General features: G+C 43.4%; 5 long non-coding RNA genes across 11 annotated transcripts in view; all 5 read right to left on the bottom strand.

Annotated features, from left to right (window-relative positions):
- Positions 1-2,394, bottom strand: LOC124879928. 2 transcript variants are annotated; one of them, XR_007041169.1, is made up of 4 exons: positions 2,380-2,394; positions 2,051-2,272; positions 897-1,135; positions 1-795 (listed from the first exon to the last, which is right to left on the bottom strand). It is a non-coding gene; the product is annotated as an uncharacterized LOC124879928 (long non-coding RNA). The 2 variants fall into 2 exon arrangements; XR_007041170.1 differs by having other exon boundaries at positions 2,051-2,259.
- A 1,432-nt stretch (positions 2,395-3,826) lies between these two features.
- LOC124879926 lies at positions 3,827-6,212 on the bottom strand. 2 transcript variants are annotated; one of them, XR_007041164.1, is made up of 4 exons: positions 6,198-6,212; positions 5,872-6,090; positions 4,724-4,962; positions 3,827-4,622 (listed from the first exon to the last, which is right to left on the bottom strand). It is a non-coding gene; the product is annotated as an uncharacterized LOC124879926 (long non-coding RNA). The 2 variants fall into 2 exon arrangements; XR_007041165.1 differs by having other exon boundaries at positions 5,872-6,077.
- A 1,428-nt stretch (positions 6,213-7,640) lies between these two features.
- On the bottom strand, positions 7,641-13,844 carry LOC124879927. Of its 3 annotated transcripts, none has more exons than XR_007041168.1 (4): positions 13,830-13,844; positions 13,504-13,722; positions 12,356-12,594; positions 7,641-8,439 (listed from the first exon to the last, which is right to left on the bottom strand). It is a non-coding gene; the product is annotated as an uncharacterized LOC124879927 (long non-coding RNA). The 3 variants fall into 3 exon arrangements; XR_007041166.1 differs by lacking the exon at positions 7,641-8,439 and adding an exon at positions 11,458-12,254; XR_007041167.1 differs by lacking the exon at positions 7,641-8,439 and adding an exon at positions 11,458-12,254 and having other exon boundaries at positions 13,504-13,709.
- LOC124879931 lies at positions 8,609-10,122 on the bottom strand. 2 transcript variants are annotated; one of them, XR_007041172.1, is made up of 3 exons: positions 10,015-10,122; positions 9,689-9,907; positions 8,609-8,779 (listed from the first exon to the last, which is right to left on the bottom strand). It is a non-coding gene; the product is annotated as an uncharacterized LOC124879931 (long non-coding RNA). The 2 variants fall into 2 exon arrangements; XR_007041173.1 differs by having other exon boundaries at positions 8,610-8,779; positions 9,689-9,894; positions 10,015-10,118.
- A 1,433-nt stretch (positions 13,845-15,277) lies between the features above and the next one.
- LOC124879924 overlaps positions 15,278-17,082 on the bottom strand; it is a 3,021-nt gene continuing 1,216 nt past the window's right edge. For both annotated transcript variants that reach the window (XR_007041162.1, XR_007041163.1), the window contains exons 3-4: positions 16,175-16,413; positions 15,278-16,073 (exon numbers count right to left, since the gene is read on the bottom strand). This is a non-coding gene — a long non-coding RNA (uncharacterized LOC124879924). The remainder of the gene's footprint in view (positions 16,074-16,174; positions 16,414-17,082) is intronic.

Raw genomic sequence — 17,082 nt, 5'->3', positions numbered from 1 at the left:
TCAGTGTAAGATGGAAAGCAATTAAATGTCTTTTATTGAAAAATGACAACCTCAAGCAACATTTCAGGATCAGAAACAGAAAAAAACAAACGAGTAGTGTTTCACACGTACAAGGAATTTGCTTTGGTGGTAAGGTGCTAGACATAGACACACATGCAGTTGACATAAATACATCTGGAAATATATAGTTAAAAAGCAAAAACAAGTTGTATAGGAATGTCATGAGAATACAATAACAATATAAAATTCAATAAAATAGTATTGGCATGTGCTGAGATTTTCGTATTATTTGGAAGGGGGAAGTGTCAGTGGAGGACCGGGGCCTTGTTAATGAGGCTAGCTGCAGAGGGAAAGAAGGTGTTTTTGTCGCGAGAGGTTTTAGTCCTGATGGACTTCATTACCACAGAGGGCAGGGTGATGGGTCTGAAGTCATTTAGTCCTGTGGTCCTTGGAGACAGGGATGATGGTGGATGCTTTAAAGCAGGCAGGCAGGCAGGCACATGGCATGTCTCCAGTGAGTTGTTAAAAATGTCTGCGAACACCGGAGACAGCCGATCAGCACAGCGCTTCAGGGCGGATGGGGAGACATAGTCCGGCTCAGCTGCTTTACAGGGTTCCTGCCTCTGAAACAGTCTATTGACTTCCTTCTCTGACACGGAGAAGGTAGTGGGTGGAGTGAAGTGCAGCTGAGGGCGAGCATGTGAGCAGAAACAGGATGCGATTGGTCGATGTACACTCTGTGACATCCAGCCTCTTCTGCTGCTGCTGCTGCTGCTGTACAGTTCTGGCCAAATTCTGTAAAGAATAAATTAATAATAGGAAGAAGAAAACAGTAAAGTTAGCGTTGAATAGGGGTGGGTAGGGGGGTAGAAGATGCTACACAATATAAGTCTCACTTCAGCTGCTCAGAGGATTCAGCTGCTCGTAGGCTGAGAGGTTGGCAGGTCTGTTAGGATCCTCTTACGGTTGCCGTTTGGACTGTAGACAATGCGTGTTGTTGGCACCAAACAACGTCAATCCTTTTACTTTCCTCATCTGTACCTGGATCAGGAGATAACGTGGCTTCAGCCGGAGGTACGGATGCTTCAGCAGCTACGCAACAGAGCTCCTCTCTCTGGGGTTTCCTACCAAGCACCTGGGATAAAAACAGAGAATAAAAATGACCATTAAGACTGGCTGTATACTGGCAGCGTGATGCATGTTTTGAGAGCAGACATTGTTGTGGTTTATTTCACCTAGATGCATCCCACGAGTTTCCCAGTTTGATCTCAAGAGGCATGTCAACTACAGTCCTGGCATGTTACCTATTATTTTCTTGATGAAAAACACAATCTGAAGGAGATGACAGATGACAGAGAAAGTGCATCGGCGATTTCTCCATTTTTCCTTCTCAGGAAAAAAAATGACACACGGTGTGTAAGCTAAAGGAGTCCAAGCTTTGAGTCTTATAAAGGCAACCGTGTTTTAAAGCCACGTGGAACTGCTACACATCTACATGTAGCTGCAATGTATGGGAATTCAAATAATAAATAATGTAGATAAAGTATTACAAGTGTCAGTTCTTGTTCCTGTGACAATGTGCTATTTTTCCTCAAGGTTATGAAAGTTTGAGAATGTGATAGCGACGACCTATGCTTAGACATGATGATTTGAAGTGGGGGGGAGCAAAATGGCGGCAAAGTAAAAACAAAAACAAAAACTGGAAATGACGGGAATCGAACCAGGGAGCACACGCTTGCCGGCCCAGCGGCTCTACCCAGTACGCCACCAATTCCAGCCAACATCTGAACGGCCAAAACATATATATGACATGTAAAACGGTCACGGAACGTTCCGCGCATGCGCAATGTCCTTCTTCTTGCTGCAGCTAGAGTGGCTCCACTTCTTCACTCTTTCATTCTACTTCTGTGTTTTAGGCTTTGGAAAAACACAAAATACCTCTTTTTATTTCATTTACGTTTTTTTCTTTCATTGCAAACCAACACTTTTCTCAGCCCCTACAACCACTCAACCCAGCCAAGGCTGACCAGTCAGCCCGCAACTCACCCACCATGTTTTCTCGGACCGGAAGCCAAAGCTGCTGCATGTCTTTGTCTCCTTTTTAAGCGGGAGCTGCAGCCCACAGACAGCTGCAGTAAAGGGGCCTTCAAGTAGCCACCATCTTGTGGTTCTTCGTCTTCTTCTTCTTCTTCTTCTTCTGTCCATCGGCGGCAGGCAGACTAGTTTAAGGGTGCAATACTGCCATCAAGTGAGCTTGGACTGCAGGACAGAACTTTGTTCAGACAAATAAAGTCTTTTAAAAAACATTTCATTCTCAGTAAAAAAGGAAAACATGCTTTACTGTTTCAAATTGATTGATTACATTTTCTTGTTACATACCTATTTATCATATTTAAGGAGTCGCTGAGAGCAGTAGGTTCAGTTCTTAAACAAGGGATTACTGAACCTTCGTGTCCTGTTCACTGCCGCCCCCCCTATTAGCAGCCCTTCTTTGAATGTTATTGTTGGAAGATTTGTACACAAATTATCACTGCTTGGTTAAGAAGTTTCTTTATCCTTATGACTTATCATTAAAAGACATTTTCATTTATTTAGTTTGGTCAACTTTGATGGAAGTGGTTTGAATACATTTCACATTTATCTTGAGTGTTTTATGAACTAATAAAAAGGTGTGTTCAGAGAGCAGCTCCTTTGAGAGAAGGAAGTCACTGATTAGTAGCAGACTGTCTCTCCCTGGCCAGCCAAAGATAACTTTGACTCGCTTGTGTCTTCATTGCATACCTTCTCTGAGTTTATCAGTGTGTCTAACTAGTTATCTAGATGAGTTCCAGTATCACTGACATCCCAGGGTTCTTGTCATCCTGTGTTCATGAACGCCTAACGAGTGACTTGATTTCTGACTTATTTCATGGAATTTGAATGGCCTACTCAACCCCTTCCCTTCTATCAGCTGTAAAGCAAATGAATTGCTAGCAGTTCAACAGAATGAATTCATAAACAACCAGTGTATTTTAAATGATATATTCTACTTCTGTAGATGGAACATGCAACCCCGCTATGTGGATCCTTAGAACCATCCAGTCAACACTAACACTGAATATGGGTAGTATTTATCAAAGTAATAGTGAACAAGGCAACACCATGTGTCTACTTGCCCTTTAGTTCATTCTGGATATTAAATTCTACATGTAAGTAGTGGAAAAACCCAGGGAGCGATGGAAGAACGTGGGGATCGAGGGCTATATTGTGAATGATCTACTCCTAGGCTGCCAGCAGTCATTTAAGATGGGGGCTACAAGAGGTATTGCCACATGCCACTGGAGACTGGCTGAATCTGTCAGCACCATTTCAGATCTTCTTAGTGGCACATCACCCATTTCCACCTGCCTTGCCGATACTGACCATGTTCTGAATGTTCCACCACATGTTTTCAGGGCCTAAGATTGCAAGGCATCTAGGTTTTTGCAAAATGAAGAGTCAGCAGCTGACATATGAGCAACACATTCATAATCCAGCATGGACCTCAGGAGTACCAAACCTATTTTGGAGAGAGAACCTGCTTACACATCACTTCTGTCCTGCCAACCAGCCAAGTACACGAATCATATTTTTTTTACATTGATCAGAAAGCGTTTCAACATGTATGGTCAAGTGATCATCACTGTTATCGAAAAACAGGCCGGGCAGGAAAATTGGAAGCGTGAAGATCGCCCAGTGAAAAGAAGGAGCATTCCCTCGGCCAGGTGGATGAGGACTTCTGCCGCTGTCAGCCTTTTTTCCGAGAGAAGAGACCACTAAGCTCATCAGGTCACACCAAAACTAATAGTCAGTGTAAGATGGAAAGCAATTAAATGTCTTTTATTGAAAAATGACAACCTCAAGCAACATTTCAGGATCAGAAACAGAAAAAAACAAACGAGTAGTGTTTCACACGTACAAGGAATTTGCTTTGGTGGTAAGGTGCTAGACATAGACACACATGCAGTTGACATAAATACATCTGGAAATATATAGTTAAAAAGCAAAAACAAGTTGTATAGGAATGTCATGAGAATACAATAACAATATAAAATTGAATAAAATAGTATTGGCATGTGCTGAGATTTTCGTATTATTTGGAAGGGGGAAGTGTCAGTGGAGGACCGGGGCCTTGTTAATGAGGCTAGCTGCAGAGGGAAAGAAGGTGTTTTTGTCGCGAGAGGTTTTAGTCCTGATGGACTTCATTACCACAAAGGGCAGGGTGATGGGTCTGAAGTCATTTAGTCCTGTGGTCCTTGGAGACAGGGATGATGGTGGATGCTTTAAAGCAGGCAGGCAGGCAGGCAGGCACATGGCATGTCTCCAGTGAGGTGTTAAAAATGTCTGCGAACACCGGAGACAGCCGATCAGCACAGCGCTTCAGGGCGGATGGGGAGACATAGTCCGGCTCAGCTGCTTTACAGGGTTCCTGCCTCTGAAACAGTCTATTGACTTCCTTCTCTGACACGGAGAAGGTAGTGGGTGGAGTGAAGTGCAGCTGAGGGCGAGCATGTGAGCAGAAACAGGATGCGATTGGTCGATGTACACTCTGTGGCATCCAGCCTCTTCTGCTGCTGCTGCTGCTGTACAGTTCTGGCCAAATTCTGTAAAGAATAAATTAATAATAGGAAGAAGAAAACAGTAAAGTTAGCGTTGAATAGGGGTGGGTAGGGGGGTAGAAGATGCTACACAATATAAGTCTCACTTCAGCTGCTCAGAGGATTCAGCTGCTCGTAGGCTGAGAGGTTGGCAGGTCTGTTAGGATCCTCTTACGGTTGCCGTTTGGACTGTAGACAATGCGTGTTGTTGGCACCAAACAACGTCAATCCTTTTACTTTCCTCATCTGTACCTGGATCAGGAGATAACGTGGCTTCAGCCGGAGGTACGGATGCTTCAGCAGCTACGCAACAGAGCTCCTCTCTCTGGGGTTTCCTACCAAGCACCTGGGATAAAAACAGAGAATAAAAATGACCATTAAGACTGGCTGTATACTGGCAGCGTGATGCATGTTTTGAGAGCAGACATTGTTGTGGTTTATTTCACCTAGATGCATCCCACGAGTTTCCCAGTTTGATCTCAAGAGGCATGTCAACTACAGTCCTGGCATGTTACCTATTATTTTCTTGATGAAAAACACAATCTGAAGGAGATGACAGATGACAGAGAAAGTGCATCGGCGATTTCTCCATTTTTCCTTCTCAGGAAAAAAAATGACACACGGTGTGTAAGCTAAAGGAGTCCAAGCTTTGAGTCTTATAAAGGCAACCGTGTTTTAAAGCCACGTGGAACTGCTACACATCTACATGTAGCTGCAATGTATGGGAATTCAAATAATAAATGATGTAGATAAAGTATTACAAGTGTCAGTTCTTGTTCCTGTGACAATGTGCTATTTTTCCTCAAGGTTATGAAAGTTTGAGAATGTGATAGCGACGACCTATGCTTAGACATGATGATTTGAAGTGGGGGGGAGCAAAATGGCGGCAAAGTAAAAACAAAAACTGGAAATGACGGGAATCGAACCAGGGAGCACACGCTTGCCGGCCCAGCGGCTCTACCCAGTACGCCACCAATTCCAGCCAACATCTGAACGGCCAAAACATATATATGACATGTAAAACGGTCACGGAACGTTCCGCGCATGCGCAATGTCCTTCTTCTTGCTGCAGCTAGAGTGGCTCCACTTCTTCACTCTTTCATTCTACTTCTGTGTTTTAGGCTTTGGAAAAACACAAAATACCTCTTTTTATTTCATTTACGTTTTTTTCTTTCATTGCAAACCAACACTTTTCTCAGCCCCTACAACCACTCAACCCAGCCAAGGCTGACCAGTCAGCCCGCAACTCACCCACCATGTTTTCTCGGACCGGAAGCCAAAGCTGCTGCATGTCTTTGTCTCCTTTTTAAGCGGGAGCTGCAGCCCACAGACAGCTGCAGTAAAGGGGCCTTCAAGTAGCCACCATCTTGTGGTTCTTCGTCTTCTTCTTCTTCTTCTTCTGTCCATCGGCGGCAGGCAGACTAGTTTAAGGGTGCAATACTGCCATCAAGTGAGCTTGGACTGCAGGACAGAACTTTCTTCAGACAAATAAAGTCTTTTAAAAAACATTTCATTCTCAGTAAAAAAGGAAAACATGCTTTACTGTTTCAAATTGATTGATTACATTTTCTTGTTACATACCTATTTATCATATTTAAGGAGTCGCTGAGAGCAGTAGGTTCAGTTCTTAAACAAGGGATTACTGAACCTTCGTGTCCTGTTCACTGCCGCCCCCCCTATTAGCAGCCCTTCTTTGAATGTTATTGTTGGAAGATTTGTACACAAATTATCACTGCTTGGTTAAGAAGTTTCTTTATCCTTATGACTTATCATTAAAAGACATTTTCATTTATTTAGTTTGGTCAACTTTGATGGAAGTGGTTTGAATACATTTCACATTTATCTTGAGTGTTTTATGAACTAATAAAAAGGTGTGTTCAGAGAGCAGCTCCTTTGAGAGAAGGAAGTCACTGATTAGTAGCAGACTGTCTCTCCCTGGCCAGCCAAAGATAACTTTGACTCGCTTGTGTCTTCATTGCATACCTTCTCTGAGTTTATCAGTGTGTCTAACTAGTTATCTAGATGAGTTCCAGTATCACTGACATCCCAGGGTTCTTGTCATCCTGTGTTCATGAACGCCTAACGAGTGACTTGATTTCTGACTTATTTCATGGAATTTGAATGGCCTACTCAACCCCTTCTCTTCTATCAGCTGTAAAGCAAATGAATTGCTAGCAGTTCAACAGAATGAATTCATAAACAACCAGTGTATTTTAAATGATATATTCTACTTCTGTAGATGGAACATGCAACCCCACTATGTGGATCCTTAGAACCATCCAGTCAACACTAACACTGAATATGGGTAGTATTTATCAAATAGTGAACAAGGCAACACCATGTGTCTACTTGCCCTTTAGTTCATTCTGGATATTAAATTCTACATGTAAGTAGTGGTAAAACCCAGGGAGCGATGGAAGAACGTGGGGATCGAGGGCTATATTGTGAATGATCTACTCCTAGGCTGCCAGCAGTCATTTAAGATGGGGGCTACAAGAGGTATTGCCACATGCCACTGGAGACTGGCTGAATCTGTCAGCACCATTTCAGATCTTCTTAGTGGCACATCACCCATTTCCACCTGCCTTGCCGATACTGACCATGTTCTGAATGTTCCACCACATGTTTTCAGGGCCTAAGATTGCAAGGCATCTAGGTTTTTGCAAAATTAAGAGTCAGCAGCTGACATATGAGCAACACATTCATAATCCAGCATGGACCTCAGGAGTACCAAACCTATTTTGGAGAGAGAACCTGCTTACACATCACTTCTGTCCTGCCAACCAGCCAAGTACACGAATCATATTTTTTTTACATTGATCAGAAAGCGTTTCAACATGTATGGTCAAGTGATCATCACTGTTATCGAAAAACAGGCCGGGCAGGAAAATTGGAAGCGTGAAGATCGCCCAGTGAAAAGAAGGAGCATTCCCTCGGCCAGGTGGATGAGGACTTCTGCCGCTGTCAGCCTTTTTTCCGAGAGGAGAGACCACTAAGCTCATCAGGTCACACCAAAACTAATAGTCAGTGTAAGATGGAAAGCAATTAAATGTCTTTTATTGAAAAATGACAACCTCAAGCAACATTTCAGGATCAGAAACAGAAAAAAACAAACGAGTAGTGTTTCACACGTACAAGGAATTTGCTTTGGTGGTAAGGTGCTAGACATAGACACACATGCAGTTGACATAAATACATCTGGAAATATATAGTTAAAAAGCAAAAACAAGTTGTATAGGAATGTCATGAGAATACAATAACAATATAAAATTGAATAAAATAGTATTGGCATGTGCTGAGATTTTCGTATTATTTGGAAGGGGGAAGTGTCAGTGGAGGACCGGGGCCTTGTTAATGAGGCTAGCTGCAGAGGGAAAGAAGGTGTTTTTGTCGCGAGAGGTTTTAGTCCTGATGGACTTCATTACCACAGAGGGCAGGGTGATGGGTCTGAAGTCATTTAGTCCTGTGGTCCTTGGAGACAGGGATGATGGTGGATGCTTTAAAGCAGGCAGGCAGGCAGGCAGGCACATGGCATGTCTCCAGTGAGGTGTTAAAAATGTCTGCGAACACCGGAGACAGCCGATCAGCACAGCGCTTCAGGGCGGATGGGGAGACATAGTCCGGCTCAGCTGCTTTACAGGGTTCCTGCCTCTGAAACAGTCTATTGACTTCCTTCTCTGACACGGAGAAGGTAGTGGGTGGAGTGAAGTGCAGCTGAGGGCGAGCATGTGAGCAGAAACAGGATGCGATTGGTCGATGTACACTCTGTGACATCCAGCCTCTTCTGCTGCTGCTGCTGCTGCTGTACAGTTCTGGCCAAATTCTGTAAAGAATAAATTAATAATAGGAAGAAGAAAACAGTAAAGTTAGCGTTGAATAGGGGTGGGTAGGGGGGTAGAAGATGCTACACAATATAAGTCTCACTTCAGCTGCTCAGAGGATTCTGCTGCTCGTAGGCTGAGAGGTTGGCAGGTCTGTTAGGATCCTCTTACGGTTGCCGTTTGGACTGTAGACAATGCCTGTTGTTGGCACCAAACAACGTCAATCCTTTTACTTTCCTCATCTGTACCTGGATCAGGAGATAACGTGGCTTCAGCCGGAGGTACGGATGCTTCAGCAGCTACGCAACAGAGCTCCTCTCTCTGGGGTTTCCTACCAAGCACCTGGGATAAAAACAGAGAATAAAAATGACCATTAAGACTGGCTGTATACTGGCAGCGTGATGCATGTTTTGAGAGCAGACATTGTTGTGGTTTATTTCACCTAGATGCATCCCACGAGTGTCCCAGTTTGATCTCAAGAGGCATGTCAACTACAGTCCTGGCATGTTACCTATTATTTTCTTGATGAAAAACACAATCTGAAGGAGATGACAGATGACAGAGAAAGTGCACCGGCGATTTCTCCATTTTTCCTTCTCAGGAAAAAAAATGACACACGGTGTGTAAGCTAAAGGAGTCCAAGCTTTGAGTCTTATAAAGGCAACCGTGTTTTAAAGCCACGTGGAACTGCTACACATCTACATGTAGCTGCAATGTATGGGAATTCAAATAATAAATGATGTAGATAAAGTATTACAAGTGTCAGTTCTTGTTCCTGTGACAATGTGCTATTTTTCCTCAAGGTTATGAAAGTTTGAGAATGTGATAGCGACGACCTATGCTTAGACATGATGATTTGAAGTGGGGGGGAGCAAAATGGCGGCAAAGTAAAAACAAAAACTGGAAATGACGGGAATCGAACCAGGGAGCACACGCTTGCCGGCCCAGCGGCTCTACCCAGTACGCCACCAATTCCAGCCAACATCTGAACGGCCAAAACATATATATGACATGTAAAACGGTCACGGAACGTTCCGCGCATGCGCAATGTCCTTCTTCTTGCTGCAGCTAGAGTGGCTCCACTTCTTCACTCTTTCATTCTACTTCTGTGTTTTAGGCTTTGGAAAAACACAAAATACCTCTTTTTATTTCATTTACGTTTTTTTCTTTCATTGCAAACCAACACTTTTCTCAGCCCCTACAACCACTCAACCCAGCCAAGGCTGACCAGTCAGCCCGCAACTCACCCACCATGTTTTCTCAGACCGGAAGCCAAAGCTGCTGCATGTCTTTGTCTCCTTTTTAAGCGGGAGCTGCAGCCCACAGACAGCTGCAGTAAAGGGGCCTTCAAGTAGCCACCATCTTGTGGTTCTTCGTCTTCTTCTTCTTCTTCTTCTGTCCATCGGCGGCAGGCAGACTAGTTTAAGGGTGCAATACTGCCATCAAGTGAGCTTGGACTGCAGGACAGAACTTTCTTCAGACAAATAAAGTCTTTTAAAAAACATTTCATTCTCAGTAAAAAAGGAAAACATGCTTTACTGTTTCAAATTGATTGATTACATTTTCTTGTTACATACCTATTTATCATATTTAAGGAGTCGCTGAGAGCAGTAGGTTCAGTTCTTAAACAAGGGATTACTGAACCTTCGTGTCCTGTTCACTGCCGCCCCCCCTATTAGCAGCCCTTCTTTGAATGTTATTGTTGGAAGATTTGTACACAAATTATCACTGCTTGGTTAAGAAGTTTCTTTATCCTTATGACTTATCATTAAAAGACATTTTCATTTATTTAGTTTGGTCAACTTTGATGGAAGTGGTTTGAATACATTTCACATTTATCTTGAGTGTTTTATGAACTAATAAAAAGGTGTGTTCAGAGAGCAGCTCCTTTGAGAGAAGGAAGTCACTGATTAGTAGCAGACTGTCTCTCCCTGGCCAGCCAAAGATAACTTTGACTCGCTTGTGTCTTCATTGCATACCTTCTCTGAGTTTATCAGTGTGTCTAACTAGTTATCTAGATGAGTTCCAGTATCACTGACATCCCAGGGTTCTTGTCATCCTGTGTTCATGAACGCCTAACGAGTGACTTGATTTCTGACTTATTTCATGGAATTTGAATGGCCTACTCAACCCCTTCTCTTCTATCAGCTGTAAAGCAAATGAATTGCTAGCAGTTCAACAGAATGAATTCATAAACAACCAGTGTATTTTAAATGATATATTCTACTTCTGTAGATGGAACATGCAACCCCACTATGTGGATCCTTAGAACCATCCAGTCAACACTAACACTGAATATGGGTAGTATTTATCAAATAGTGAACAAGGCAACACCATGTGTCTACTTGCCCTTTAGTTCATTCTGGATATTAAATTCTACATGTAAGTAGTGGTAAAACCCAGGGAGCGATGGAAGAACGTGGGGCTCGAAGGCTATATTGTGAATGATCTACTCCTAGGCTGCCAGCAGTCATTTAAGATGGGGGCTACAAGAGGTATTGCCACATGCCACTGGAGACTGGCTGAATCTGTCAGCACCATTTCAGATCTTCTTAGTGGCACATCACCCATTTCCACCTGCCTTGCCGATACTGACCATGTTCTGAATGTTCCACCACATGTTTTCAGGGCCTAAGATTGCAAGGCATCTAGGTTTTTGCAAAATTAAGAGTCAGCAGCTGACATATGAGCAACACATTCATAATCCAGCATGGACCTCAGGAGTACCAAACCTATTTTGGAGAGAGAACCTGCTTACACATCACTTCTGTCCTGCCAACCAGCCAAGTACACGAATCATATTTTTTTTACATTGATCAGAAAGCGTTTCAACATGTATGGTCAATTGATCATCACTGTTATCGAAAAACAGGCCGGGCAGGAAAATTGGAAGCGTGAAGATCGCCCAGTGAAAAGAAGGAGCATTCCCTCGGCCAGGTGGATGAGGACTTCTGCCGCTGTCAGCCTTTTTTCCGAGAGGAGAGACCACTAAGCTCATCAGGTCACACCAAAACTAATAGTCAGTGTAAGATGGAAAGCAATTAAATGTCTTTTATTGAAAAATGACAACCTCAAGCAACATTTCAGGATCAGAAACAGAAAAAAACAAACGAGTAGTGTTTCACACGTACAAGGAATTTGCTTTGGTGGTAAGGTGCTAGACATAGACACACATGCAGTTGACATAAATACATCTGGAAATATATAGTTAAAAAGCAAAAACAAGTTGTATAGGAATGTCATGAGAATACAATAACAATATAAAATTGAATAAAATAGTATTGGCATGTGCTGAGATTTTCGTATTATTTGGAAGGGGGAAGTGTCAGTGGAGGACCGGGGCCTTGTTAATGAGGCTAGCTGCAGAGGGAAAGAAGGTGTTTTTGTCGCGAGAGGTTTTAGTCCTGATGGACTTCATTACCACAGAGGGCAGGGTGATGGGTCTGAAGTCATTTAGTCCTGTGGTCCTTGGAGACAGGGATGATGGTGGATGCTTTAAAGCAGGCAGGCAGGCAGGCAGGCACATGGCATGTCTCCAGTGAGGTGTTAAAAATGTCTGCGAACACCGGAGACAGCCGATCAGCACAGCGCTTCAGGGCGGATGGGGAGACATAGTCCGGCTCAGCTGCTTACACAGGGTTCCTGCCTCTGAAACAGTCTATTGACTTCCTTCTCTAACACGGAGAAGGTAGTGGGTGGAGTGAAGTGCAGCTGAGGGCGAGCATGTGAGCAGAAACAGGATGCGATTGGTCGATGTACACTCTGGGACATCCAGCCTCTTCTGCTGCTGCTGCTGCTGTACAGTTCTGGCCAAATTCTGTAAAGAATAAATAAATAATAGGAAGAAGAAAACAGTAAAGTTAGCGTTGAATAGGGGTGGGTAGGGGGGTAGAAGATGCTACACAATATAAGTCTCACTTCAGCTGCTCAGAGGATTCAGCTGCTCGTAGGCTGAGAGGTTGGCAGGTCTGTTAGGATCCTCTTACGGTTGCCGTTTGGACTGTAGACAATGCGTGTTGTTGGCACCAAACAACGTCAATCCTTTTACTTTCCTCATCTGTACCTGGATCAGGAGATAACGTGGCTTCAGCCGGAGGTACGGATGCTTCAGCAGCTACGCAACAGAGCTCCTCTCTCTGGGGTTTCCTACCAAGCACCTGGGATAAAAACAGAGAATAAAAATGACCATTAAGACTGGCTGTATACTGGCAGCGTGATGCATGCTTTGAGAGCAGACATTGTTGTGGTTTATTTCACCTAGATGCATCCCACGAGTTTCCCAGTTTGATCTCAAGAGGCATGTCAACTACAGTCCTGGCATGTTACCTATTATTTTCTTGATGAAAAACACAATCTGAAGGAGATGACAGATGACAGAGAAAGTGCACCGGCGATTTCTCCATTTTTCCTTCTCAGGAAAAAAAATGACACACGGTGTGTAAGCTAAAGGAGTCCAAGCTTTGAGTCTTATAAAGGCAACCGTGTTTTAAAGCCACGTGGAACTGCTACACATCTACATGTAGCTGCAATGTATGGGAATTCAAATAATAAATGATGTAGATAAAGTATTACAAGTGTCAGTTCTTGTTCCTGTGACAATGTGCTATTTTTCCTCAAGGTTATGAAAGTTTGAGAATGTGATAGCGACGACCTATGCTTAGACATGATGATTTGAAGTGGGGGGGAGCAAAATGGCGGCAAAGTAAAAACAAAAACTGGAAATGACGGGAATCGAACCAGGGAGCACACGCTTGCCGGCCCAGCGGCTCTACCCAGTACGCCACCAATTCCAGCCAACATCTGAACGGCCAAAACATATATATGACATGTAAAACGGTCACGGAACGTTCCGCGCATGCGCAATGTCCTTCTTCTTGCTGCAGCTAGAGTGGCTCCACTTCTTCACTCTTTCATTCTACTTCTGTGTTTTAGGCTTTGGAAAAACACAAAATACCTCTTTTTATTTCATTTACGTTTTTTTCTTTCATTGCAAACCAACACTTTTCTCAGCCCCTACAACCACTCAACCCAGCCAAGGCTGACCAGTCAGCCCGCAACTCACCCACCATGTTTTCTCGGACCGGAAGCCAAAGCTGCTGCATGTCTTTGTCTCCTTTTTAAGCGGGAGCTGCAGCCCACAGACAGCTGCAGTAAAGGGGCCTTCAAGTAGCCACCATCTTGTGGTTCTTCGTCTGCTTCTTCTTCTTCTTCTGTCCATCGGCGGCAGGCAGACTAGTTTAAGGGTGCAATACTGCCATCAAGTGAGCTTGGACTGCAGGACAGAACTTTCTTCAGACAAATAAAGTCTTTTAAAAAACATTTCATTCTCAGTAAAAAAGGAAAACATGCTTTACTGTTTCAAATTGATTGATTACATTTTCTTGTTACATACCTATTTATCATATTTAAGGAGTCGCTGAGAGCAGTAGGTTCAGTTCTTAAACAAGGGATTACTGAACCTTCGTGTCCTGTTCACTGCCGCCCCCCCTATTAGCAGCCCTTCTTTGAATGTTATTGTTGGAAGATTTGTACACAAATTATCACTGCTTGGTTAAGAAGTTTCTTTATCCTTATGACTTATCATTAAAAGACATTTTCATTTATTTAGTTTGGTCAACTTTGATGGAAGTGGTTTGAATACATTTCACATTTATCTTGAGTGTTTTATGAACTAATAAAAAGGTGTGTTCAGAGAGCAGCTCCTTTGAGAGAAGGAAGTCACTGATTAGTAGCAGACTGTCTCTCCCTGGCCAGCCAAAGATAACTTTGACTCGCTTGTGTCTTCATTGCATACCTTCTCTGAGTTTATCAGTGTGTCTAACTCTGACAGTTATCCAGATGTGTTCCAGTATCACTGACATCTCAGGGTTCTTGTCATCCTGTGTTCATGAACGCCTAACGAGTGACTTGATTTCTGACTTATTTCATGGAATTTGAATGGCCTACTCAACCCCTTCTCTTCTATCAGCTGTAAAGCAAATGAATTGCTAGCAGTTCAACAGAATGAATTCATAAACAACCAGTGTATTTTAAATGATATATTCTACTTCTGTAGATGGAACATGCAACCCCGCTATGTGGATCCTTAGAACCATCCAGTCAACACTAACACTGAATATGGGTAGTATTTATCAAATAGTGAACAAGGCAACACCATGTGTCTACTTGCCCTTTAGTTCATTCTGGATATTAAATTCTACATGTAAGTAGTGGTAAAACCCAGGGAGCGATGGAAGAACGTGGGGATCGAGGGCTATATTGTGAATGATCTACTCCTAGGCTGCCAGCAGTCATTTAAGATGGGGGCTACAAGAGGTATTGCCACATGCCACTGGAGACTGGCTGAATCTGTCAGCACCATTTCAGATCTTCTTAGTGGCACATCACCCATTTCCACCTGCCTTGCCGATACTGACCATGTTCTGAATGTTCCACCACATGTTTTCAGGGCCTAAGATTGCAAGGCATCTAGGTTTTTGCAAAATTAAGAGTCAGCAGCTGACATATGAGCAACACATTCATAATCCAGCATGGACCTCAGGAGTACCAAACCTATTTTGGAGAGAGAACCTGCTTACACATCACTTCTGTCCTGCCAACCAGCCAAGTACACGAATCATATTTTTTTTACATTGATCAGAAAGCGTTTCAACATGTATGGTCAATTGATCATCACTGTTATCGAAAAACAGGCCGGGCAGGAAAATTGGAAGCGTGAAGATCGCCCAGTGAAAAGAAGGAGCATTCCCTCGGCCAGGTGGATGAGGACTTTTGCCGCTGTCAGCCTTTTTTCCGAGAGGAGAGACCACTAAGCTCATCAGGTCACACCAAAACTAATAGTCAGTGTAAGATGGAAAGCAATTAAATGTCTTTTATTGAAAAATGACAACCTCAAGCAACATTTCAGGATCAGAAACAGAAAAAAACAAACGAGTAGTGTTTCACACGTACAAGGAATTTGCTTTGGTGGTAAGGTGCTAGACATAGACACACATGCAGTTGACATAAATACATCTGGAAATATATAGTTAAAAAGCAAAAACAAGTTGTATAGGAATGTCATGAGAATACAATAACAATATAAAATTGAATAAAATAGTATTGGCATGTGCTGAGATTTTCGTATTATTTGGAAGGGGGAAGTGTCAGTGGAGGACCGGGGCCTTGTTAATGAGGCTAGCTGCAGAGGGAAAGAAGGTGTTTTTGTCGCGAGAGGTTTTAGTCCTGATGGACTTCATTACCACAGAGGGCAGGGTGATGGGTCTGAAGTCATTTAGTCCTGTGGTCCTTGGAGACAGGGATGATGGTGGATGCTTTAAAGCAGGCAGGCAGGCAGGCAGGCACATGGCATGTCTCCAGTGAGGTGTTAAAAATGTCTGCGAACACCGGAGACAGCCGATCAGCACAGCGCTTCAGGGCGGATGGGGAGACATAGTCCGGCTCAGCTGCTTTACAGGGTTCCTGCCTCTGAAACAGTCTATTGACTTCCTTCTCTGACACGGAGAAGGTAGTGGGTGGAGTGAAGTGCAGCTGAGGGCGAGCATGTGAGCAGAAACAGGATGCGATTGGTCGATGTACACTCTGTGACATCCAGCCTCTTCTGCTGCTGCTGCTGCTGTACAGTTCTGGCCAAATTCTGTAAAGAATAAATAAATAATAGGAAGAAGAAAACAGTAAAGTTAGCGTTGAATAGGGGTGGGTAGGGGGGTAGAAGATGCTACACAATATAAGTCTCACTTCAGCTGCTCAGAGGATTCAGCTGCTCGTAGGCTGAGAGGTTGGCAGGTCTGTTAGGATCCTCTTACGGTTGCCGTTTGGACTGTAGACAATGCGTGTTGTTGGCACCAAACAACGTCAATCCTTTTACTTTCCTCATCTGTACCTGGATCAGGAGATAACGTGGCTTCAGCCGGAGGTACGGATGCTTCAGCAGCTACGCAACAGAGCTCCTCTCTCTGGGGTTTCCTACCAAGCACCTGGGATAAAAACAGAGAATAAAAATGACCATTAAGACTGGCTGTATACTGGCAGCGTGATGCATGTTTTGAGAGCAGACATTGTTGTGGTTTATTTCACCTAGATGCATCCCACGAGTTTCCCAGTTTGATCTCAAGAGGCATGTCAACTACAGTCCTGGCATGTTACCTATTATTTTCTTGATGAAAAACACAATCTGAAGGAGATGACAGATGACAGAGAAAGTGCACCGGCGATTTCTCCATTTTTCCTTCTCAGGAAAAAAAATGACACACGGTGTGTAAGCTAAAGGAGTCCAAGCTTTGAGTCTTATAAAGGCAACCGTGTTTTAAAGCCACGTGGAACTGCTACACATCTACATGTAGCTGCAATGTATGGGAATTCAAATAATAAATGATGTAGATAAAGTATTACAAGTGTCAGTTCTTGTTCCTGTGACAATGTGCTATTTTTCCTCAAGGTTATGAAAGTTTGAGAATGTGATAGCGACGACCTATGCTTAGACATGATGATTTGAAGTGGGGGGAGCAAAATGGCGGCAAAGTAAAAACAAAAACTGGAAATGACGGGAATCGAACCAGGGAGCACACGCTTGCCGGCCCAGCGGCTCTACCCAGTACGCCACCAATTCCAGCCAACATCTGAACGGCCAAAACATATATATGACA

The sequence above is a fragment of the Girardinichthys multiradiatus genome, chromosome 13 (genome assembly GCF_021462225.1).
Source record: "Girardinichthys multiradiatus isolate DD_20200921_A chromosome 13, DD_fGirMul_XY1, whole genome shotgun sequence".
NCBI classification, from domain to species: Eukaryota; Metazoa; Chordata; class Actinopteri; order Cyprinodontiformes; family Goodeidae; genus Girardinichthys; species Girardinichthys multiradiatus.
The sequence above is the reverse complement of the archived record's forward strand: the minus strand, read 5'-3'. Positions and strand labels throughout refer to the sequence as shown.